We start from the raw sequence: 10,248 nt of genomic DNA on the forward strand, positions 1-10,248 counted from the left end.
TTTTGTTAAATGAATTGGAAGAATAATACCAAGTAAAATAAATTATTTTCTGCTAATGGGCAATGTTTATCAAAAGTGTAATAAGTTAAAATCATAGATTTGACATTGTAAAAAATATAACAATATAACAATATAAACTATATGTCCCAAGCCCTTCAAGTTTATAATCAACTGAAAAACATTTTTACTTTAAAAACATTTTGTCATTAAAGATAAAATAAGTTTAAAAATTTTTTACAAGCTAGGTCATGTTTATTTGCAAAATGAATATCTATTATATCACAATAGGGTTATTGAAGTAAACATTTCATTCCTAGAATTAATCTACCTAAAATGCAAACAAAATTTCAATTGAATAAAATTAATTCTTCAGTTGCTATAGAAAACTTGTCATACTTTTTTTTTTTTAGTTTTTCAGTTTCTTTTTTTTTTTTTCTAAAGAAACACATTTTAAGTAATGCTAGTTTAACCAATGGAGAAAAAAACTTATATCAAACATACAATTTCCATTACAGACTAGAAGGCTAATATTTAAAAAAAATAGTTGTAGGGCAAAAAGTTTGCTTATGAATGACAGGCATCATATGATCCCTTTGAAGCACAAAAGCATCGGATGAAATCTTTTGCTCCATCCGTGACCTTCTTCATCTGTGAGATTTTAATAAATTCATAGAGCTGGACACTCAGTCTTTAGATGAACGTATATCTACGCTTCTTAATCCAGATTTCCAGACGGGGAAACCACATGATTCAGAATCTCAAGTGGGATTTATGCCTCACCGTGTTTCCCAGAAGCCTAAGAAAACCGGCCTGTCCGAGTGGCGTTTGTAAAGCCGAGCTCTAACACTGTTACATCCCATTTCTGAATATTGGGGTCTAGAGGAACCTCATCATATTTGAGATGGAAGGCTTTAATTTTAGCAAACATGTCAACTGGTGACCCATCACGCAAAAGCCATGGCCACCGTTTGAACTGCCACGCAGGGACCCTGCACGAAGACGGCCACGACCCGGCCCCAGTCCTGAGGCCTGAGTGTCAGAGGCTGGTCTACGATTCTGCAGGTCACCGTGAGGCTGAGCGCGCTGCCCCTCGGCTGCATCTGGTCTTTCCTCTGTGTCAGAGTTTCATTTTCTCCTTGGCAGCCCTGTGTCTTCTTTCCATCCGATGGGACAAATGTCAGGTCCTGCAGAAGGTCCTTTGCATTCAGCATGGTTATGAAAGAGGTGGAGGTGGCAGGGGTTATGATAATAGGTGTTCGAGAACCTTTCTTCTGATTAGGGGGAGGTCTTGCTTGAGAAACCAGTCTTGGTACTGGCGGGAGCGGGAGTCTGAGTCTTCAGGGCCCCCGCACCCTCCCTCACAGACTTCAGCGTCATCCCATGGCAGGTGCCCATCGTGTCAATTTTGAAACCTTCCGTTTCTTCTTTTCCTTTGAATCTTTCCTGGTCATATCTGTTGTAGGTGTTAGGTCGGAGAGAGCCCAGGTTCGGATACATGCAGACATGTGATGAGACAATGGACTTCCCCTGGAATTTCTCACAGATCAATGTGCCAGACACAGATACCGGCTTCTTCTCCCTGAATCAACACCGACCCCCACACAGATACTGACTCATTCCTGAATACCTGGCTGACCCCCCTGCAGCTGAAACTTCCTCAACTGAATACCTCAACTTATGTCCCCGCCCCTCACCCAACTGCAGTATAAAAAAAGCGCCCCCCTCCCTGTTGGCGTGAATCCATGTGCCCTGTCCTTGGGGTACTTGGGTCTCCCGGGAACGGGGACGCAGAATAAACTTTCCTTCCTTCCTTCCTTCCTTTTCTGATTAACTCTCTTTATTTCCTTTGCCGCCTCCTGAGCCACCTAACCTAACAGTAGGCAGCTGGGATAGGCTGTTTGGTACACAATGTGGGAGGCACAGGGGCCCGTCGCTGTTCAGGCGCACGTCCTTCTCTGGCTTCCGCAGACTGAAGAATTGCACAAATATCCCTGGAAAAGGTCTTCCCGAGCTCTGTAGGATAGTTGCCCCTGTCCTCCACACTCTCTCTGTCAACAATACCCCGGTCACATCTACCTCAGCGCCCACAAAACTCCTCTGTTTGCGAGCGGTTATGTGATCAACTAAGTCAGTCTTGATGGTGGATCATTTCTTAGCCATAACGTTGGCTTTGATTGCAGCAACTTTTCCCACTGACATAGCTTCCGACAAAGACCTAATCTGTCCAGTCTGGACAATCCCTTCTTTGTGACCCTCCAGGCGGGCAGCGCATCTCTCTTCATCAAGGCGCACACACTCTTCATCCTCAGTTCATGGTTTCTTTGCTTCTGCTAAAACTTCATCTGTAGCTCGTCTGACTTGAATAGATTGCTGAAGCCCTATTTCTAGAGGGGCGCTTCGGTCTAGACTTGCCAACGTTGATGCTTAAGGAGCTGGAGAAGGGTTGGTTCTAGTTAAGCGGCTACGGCAGTTATTCACTCAAACTTGGGTGGGTGGCTGAGACAAGATGTAGCGGAGTCCATGATGAGAGTGGCTGGACGAGATACCTTGAAGGAGAACAAAGAACATTTTCTGAAAGAATGGATGATTCTGAAGATTTGGCTAGAGCAATTACAGTTGCCACAACTGACTTCATCAGACTCCCTGTGGAACTGGCACAGGTTTGTGAGGAAAGCTCCAGTGGAGTTCCTGGGTGTTTAGCTGGCGATATTTGCTAGAATTATGTTACAATGCCGTATAGGAAGTTAGATATGAGATTTCTGATGTAGATGTAATTTTCATACTCAAAGCATTGATATTGTTTATAATATTCTAGAGATAGGTAATTCTGTGGTGAACTTGCATATTTATATCTTTTTAGGAAAAGAGACACGTAATCAACAGTTGACATCAGTGATAAAATGAGCATTGAAGATAAAATAGAAAGTTGTTCTGAGAGCATTGAAATAAATAGTTGATACAAATCTCTAGAAGTTCTTTCAAATTCCAATTTTAAGGCAGATAAAAAATATGATTGGATATGTCTGGCAGACGGCAACTAATATCTGACTAGTGAGTGTGAAGGGCCTGAGGAAAGAGTAGAATGATAGGTGTGGAAAACTCTCACTTTGTCAAGAGATGTATCAACTTCTTTCTCTTCTGTAATACAAATGAAATTACCAACCAAAAGAATAAAGATAATTTAGAGCATATGTGTTTGAAAGATGAGTGTGAAGCTAGGCAGAGCTCTAGGACCACTTTGGAGTATATTAAAAAAAATTGATCAAGAAAATGAGTGTGTATCATGCAATCTGAAATGCCTAGATTTGAGCTTTTTAAGTGAAATTATTTTTATTCCAAGAAAATTCACTCTTATGTGTGTTAAATAGAGTACTAAGAATATTTTCTTTTTTTAATTTTTCTTTATTTATTAAGGTATTACATATGTATCCTTATCACCCCATTTCCTCCCCACCCCTATACTGATGCCCTTAACCCCCTGGTGTCTGTGTCTATTGGTTAGGTTTATATGCATGCATACAAGTCCTTTGGTTGATCTCTCCCCCTTACCCCCACCCTCCCCTACATTCCCTCTGAGGTTTGACAGTCTTATCGATGCTTCTCTGTCTCTGAATCTGTTTTTGTTCATCAGTTTATGTTGTTCATAATATTCCACAAATGAGTGCGATCATGTGATATTTATCTTTCTCCAACTGGCTTATTTCATATAGCATAATGCTCTCCAATTCTATCCATGCTGTTGCAAATGGTAAGAATTCCTTCTTTTTTTTACTGCAGCATAGTATTTCATTGTGTAGTTGTACTACAGTTTTCTAATCCACTCATCTGCTGATGGGCACTTAGGCTGTTTCCAAATCTTAACAATGGTGAATTGTGCTACTATGAACATATGGGTGCATATACCCTTTCTGATTGGTGTTTCTAGTTTCTTGGGATATGTTCCTAGAAGTGGGATCATTGGGTCAAATGGGAGTTCCATTTTTAGTTTTTTGAGAAAAATCCTCACTGTTCTCCACAGTGGCTGCACCAGTCTGCATTCCCACCAGCAGTGCATGAGGGTTCTTTTTTCTCTGGATCCTCGCCAGCATTTGTCATTTGTTGATTTGTTGATGATAGCCATTCTGACAGGTGTGAGATGGTACCTCATTGTTGTTTTGATTTGCATCTCTCGGATGATTAGTGACTTTGAGCATGTTCTCATATGTTTCTTGGCCTTCCTTATGTCGTCTTTTCTTAACAATTAGAAGTTGTGTGTTTTTTATATCTGTGTGTATGTCAGAGAGAGAGAGAGAGAGGGAGAGAGAGGAAAGGGGAAAGAGGGGAAGAGAAAGACAATGAACCATATAAATCTAAACTAAAAACATCAAAATATATTTTTCTATTAAAATAAATTAATTATAATTCTATAAATTTTGAATGTGATGCCTTGCTGGTGTTTCTTAACTTAAAACTTATTTTTTATACATTCTGAAAAGAAACTCATTCAAATAAAGTAACCTACATAAAATGCTGAGGAAAATTATCTGCACATTGTAACATCATATTCCTTAGGATAAAGATAAATGAGATTTTGTACGAAGCAGTCTTACACAGAAGAAAGTACTTCCATAACAATTTACCTCTTGTTTAGACATTTCAGGGTTTTCCTGACATATGAGTTGGTGCTCAGTACTATGTTAGATCATTGAGCAGGTATGGATGACAGTGTTGAGTTTGCGCCTCGGCTACTTTCGAAAGGCAACATTATTTTCCTCATGGATTAACCTATTTCTACACAATTGGTTCCAACATCATCTTTGTTTATTATTTTTATAATATTTTACTTACAAAATAAAATGTAATTTAAAGAACACAGTTCAGTGTTCTCAGGAATTTCTCTTTTTGAGACTGGGTTAGTACATCACAGATTTCTGAACCTTCATTGCCTAAATTTTTCATGATGAAATCTGTGATTATCTTAGCACTTATCTTATACCTACTTTGTTTATTGACTGATTGATTTTAGAGAGAGAGGAACAGAGAAACACAGTAAGAGAAACATTGATTTGTTGTTCAACTTACTTATGCATCCATTGGTTGATTCTTGTATGTGCCCTGATCAGGGATCAAACCCACAACCTTGCCATATTGGGATGATGCTCAACAAACTGAGCTACCCAGCCAGAGCCTCTTATGACTACTTATGTCAGGCAGAAAAACAAAAGATTATATATATAAAAAAAGAACAAAAGAAAGAGTTAAATTCTTTCTTCACATTTATTGTGGATATTTCCCTAAAACCAAGTTTACATAAATTGTCAGTGGTTAAAATTCTGAGAAAAATTATCTGCATATTGTAACATCATATTCCTTAATGATAAAGATAAATGAGATTTTGGGGAAGAAATGGTTGAGAAAAGAGTGCAGTAGAGTGGTTTTCTTAATAGATGCTCATCTTTCTTCTCAGAAGTTAATTGTCTGTTTGATAATTAAAGCTTAGTGCATTGTATTAATCCCATCATGAAAATGTTGTATATAAATTATGTTGTAATTAGTCAATATTAGACCATGTAGGCTGCATAATTTAGGCTTAAAGTTTTAACTAAAACAACATTTCCAAACTGTGATGTGCATCATTCATTTGTGGACTTGATAAAAGATGCATGCCGGAGCACTGATGACTCAGAATCTTTGTTAATAGGTCAAGCAGATAAAAAATTAACCTGTGCCTGGTGTGACTCAAAAACACACACAAACATGCTAAATTGTAAAAGCAACTGAACGGAAATAGCTTGCTTCATAACAAGTTTAAAAATCATACTCAATGGTGAAAAACTGAAAGGTTTTCCTCTAAAATCAGGAATAAGACAAGGTTGTTCACTCTCGCCACTCTTATTCAACATAGCGCTGGAAGTCCTAGCCAGGGCAATAAGGTAAGAGAAAGAAATACAGGGCATCAATATAGGGAAGGAAGAAGTTAAAGTGTCACTTTTTGCAAGTGACATCATTCTGTATATAGAAAACCCTAAAGACTCCACCAAAAAACCTTTAGAAACAATAAACAAATACAGTCAAGTTACAGGATACAAAATCAATGTGCAAAAATCCATTGCCTTCCTGGATACCAAACAAAACTTCTGAAAAAGAAATGGAAAAAGACAATTCATTTGGCAATTGCCCCCAAAAGAATCAAATACCTGGGAATAACTTAACAAATACAAATTTGGCTATAGGCCAGTCAGTGTTGCTCAGTGGTTGAGAGTCAACCCATGAACCAGGAGGCCACAGTTTGATTTCAAGTCTTGGAACATGACTAGGTTGCTGGCTCAATCCCCAGTAGGGGCTATATAGGAGGCAGACAATCAATGATTGTCTCTCATCACTGATGTTTCCTTCTCTCTCTTCCTTTTCCTTCCTCTCTCTGAAATAAATTTAAAAAATAAAAGATTTTAGCTATAGTGGATGTCCTATAATAATGCCCAAATAGTTTGAGGAAGTTTCCTCTATTCCTTGATTGCTGAGAATTCAATCATGAATGAATATTGAATATTGTCAAATTCTTTCACTTCCTCAAATGGTATGATCATATGGTTTTTCTTTTATATTGTTAATACAGCAGATTACATTGATTTTTTATTGTTAAATCAGTTTTGCATTCCTGGGATAAAACTAACTTGGTTATGAAGTATTATCCTCTTTTTATATGGCTTTATTGGATTTGTTGCTGTTTTGTTGAGAATTTAAAAATCTATAATCCATCATCATGAAGGAAGATGATTTGACTCTGGGTGGCGGACACACATGCAATATACAGTTCATATATCATAGAAATGTACACTTGAAACCTATATAATCTTATTAATCAATGTCACCCCAATACATTTAATTAAAAGAAAGGTAAAAAGTAAATAAAATAAATACCCTCATTCATAATTTAACACTAAAACAAATTTACTGTTGTTATTTTTAAATAAAGTTTGAAAATAAAGTTAAAACTCTTGCTCTTTAGAATGTAACAACAATGGCATGTGTTTTTACATTTTACCTTTATCCTCAAGACTTTGAGAGCAAAATGTAACTAATGTAATGTTTTCCCAATGGATCTATTTCATCATTTTTCCACCCCAAAATGGGCTTTTTTCACTTTTTGTTGTTGTTATTATAACCAGAGCTGCAGCATTGGGAGGGACTGGAGAATGTGAATGATTTTCACTGAACTTGGACCTAACTGAATAAAAATGTATTGATGGGAAGTGGTAAATGGCATCTAACATAGGACAAGTTATATTTCCACTTACCTGGTTGAAGAAGCTTTGATTCATGACTTCCTCAGACGAGTAAACACTTTTCAGAGCAATCTACCCATGTGTGGTAAATAGTTAATGTCTTCTTGCCCAAGATCAATTTTTCTTCTGTTCACACCTTATTTTCCCTCAAGAAATGGTCTCTTCTCCAATCTAATCCTATTTTATTTATGTGGAGCAGGTGTTTCCAGGATGAGTATGTGATGCAGGCTTGGCCAACGGAGCATCGCATTTCACTTTGCTCAGAAACGCTGGTTCAGGTGCAGAAGTATGAATCCATCAAAGGCAATTAGAGCTGAGCCAGGGATTTTGTGGAATGACCAATAGAGATATATCTTTATTCCAGTTTTTTTTAAAAAACAGTATGAAGCAAGCCTGGAGATTCAGGAGACTGTAATTGAGGCTCTCATGTGCACTGTATATATGAGAGTAAATAAAACATAGAGGAAAGTAGAATGAAAAGCAATGCAGCAATACACACAGATAGAGAGAAAGATAAATTGGACCCTGGTGACATTATCTGAGCCCTGAAATTTTTAGAGAGTGAAGAATATTTTACTTCTAAGCTTTCAGTTAAATTATCCAAAAAATGTCTGTCTTTTTAGGGTGCTTACACCAATCTAAGTTGGATTTTTCTGTCATTTGTAGCCCAAATTTTCCTCATATGTCATATAATTACTTCTGGTGCCTGATTTCATAAATCAATGTTTTTCAAACTTGTATGACCATAAGAATCAGTTGATATTTATAGAAATTCAGATTCCCAGATCACTCCCCTGGGTAGGGGGTCTGTTTTAGTATGGGTTCTGTTTTTAAGTATGATCCAGCGATGAATAGTAGGATCACAAAGTATGAACATTAGCATATCTGTAAAATAAGAAAAAAATCAATGTTCTCACTTGCTGAATATTATATAATTTTCTGGTTTGCCTAGCATACCAGCACACAGCCATATAATGATAAAATTTTAAAGATGGGAGAAATAGTAGATATAATCTGGTCCAACAGCTCATTTTTTCACTGCAAAATTGTAGCTGAGAAAAGAAAAGTAACACACAAATCCCATTGACAGTTAGTAGCAGAAAAAATACTACATGAATCTACTGCTAGCTTCAATTTATTTTATTACCAACAATCATATTTCTAAATTTAAAAAGTCATTTTAAAAGTACATAAATAGCAGGATGGTGAAAAATCTACCTTTATTTTTCTTGGGTATAGAAAATTAACTAAAACTGTAAGTATGTCCTAAATTTTTAACATAGTTCATTGTGAATGAACATTAATAATTTGACCATTACAACAGTAATGTATTCCTTGCTACTTAGACTATAAACACACTAATTGATGTTGTGATTTTGTAACTATGTTCTCTAATGATCATATACCAAGTATTTTATCCTATACTAGAGGGCCAGTGCACAAAATTCATGCCTTCAAAATAAATACATATATAAATACATGAGCTATTTTCTTTTCTCATTCAAGGAAGTGAGTAGAAATACCCGTTAGAAGTAGGAAATCCAGTCACCATAATTTGCATTATAAGGCAGCTTATCTGGATGTCTCACAAAGATTTACAAATCCAAACAAATCAAAACACTTGAAATGAGGCTATCAATTTTTAAGATGATTTGAAATTCAGACAGTGGAGAGAGTGGGAAGTTGAAACCCCTAAGAACTGAAAGTACCACATAAAAATGTAATCAATGTCTCTAGCTTCAGTCCTTAATAATGCAAATTGATGCAGCGATTTTGGGAAAAACACAGAAAGAAAATTGCACTTTATTAAAAGGCAGTCAGACATCCCCCGAGGGGTCCCAGATTGGAGTGGGTGCAGGCTGGGCTGAGGGACAATCCCCCCCCAGTGCATGAATTTTGTGCACTGAGCCTCTAGTTTATAATAAAATATTAAGAGCTATTACTGATGAAAGGATTGTAAAACTAGATAAATAAATTATTTTGTATTATTAATCCAAGAATTAACACACAAAAAATTGCTTGAAGAGTCCATTGGTCCAAAGGCAGTTGTCCCAAATAATAAAGTCATTAAATTGTATACACTGAATAAGGATTTTTCAAACTTATTTTCCCAGTGTTAAGTAAAAACTGTAAGTAAAATACAACAGTGATGGCAGTTTACAGAACATTAGATGGATTTTTAGGAAGAAAAAAAAAGCTTTTTCACTTTATAAAATAAAGCATTTAAAACTGATCATCATCAGTTTTCCTTCCCCTTTAGTATGCAGGGGTCCAAGTTGCCTCTGCCCAGAATGTGCCATCCTGGCAGGCAGGTTATTTGAGATGAAAATATTTAAAGCCCAACACACTCAAGAAAAACACAAAAACAAAAAACCTATTCAGGAAAGGAAACTTAACATGTTATCTACACTAATAAAAGAGAAACATGGTAATTAGCATACGACCGCTACCCTTCCCATTGGCTAATCAGCATATCCTTATGCAAATTAACTGTCAGCCAAGATGGTGGCCTGCAGCCAGGCACTGAAGCGAGCAGGGAGGCTTGCTTGCTCCAGTGACAACGAACTCCAACGTTCCCCGCCTGCCGCTGCCAGCCTCTCAGCTGCAACTCTAAGCAACTATGTACTATGTTGCAAATAAGAAGCTAAACAAAACCCCAGAAACCGGCTTCCATTCAGCCGGCTTCAGCCAGCCGGACCGCAACATTGTATCGATGTTTTCAGCAGCGAGGCCTCAGAGCTAAAGCTGGCCCAGAATAAAAAAAAAGAAAAAAGAAAAAAAGGAGCGGTTGGGAGCTTCAGTCACCCGCTTCCGGAAAACAGCCCTCAGCCCCTCACCCAGCCTGGCCAGGCACCCCAGTGGGGACCCCCACCCTGATCCAGGACACCCTTCAGGGCAAACCAGCCGGCCCCCACCCGTGCACCAGACTTCTATCCTATATAGTAAAAGGGTAATATGCCTCCCAGCACCGGGATCAGCGAGA

At 37.6% G+C, this 10,248-nt stretch overlaps 1 pseudogene; it reads right to left on the reverse strand.

Annotated features, from left to right (window-relative positions):
* Nucleotides 1–750: 750 nt before the first annotated feature.
* Nucleotides 751–10,248, reverse strand: part of LOC102421993 — a 16,052-nt pseudogene continuing 6,554 nt past the window's right edge.

Source organism: Myotis lucifugus, unplaced genomic scaffold (genome assembly GCF_000147115.1).
Source record: "Myotis lucifugus unplaced genomic scaffold, Myoluc2.0 scaffold_89, whole genome shotgun sequence".
NCBI classification, from domain to species: Eukaryota; Metazoa; Chordata; class Mammalia; order Chiroptera; family Vespertilionidae; genus Myotis; species Myotis lucifugus.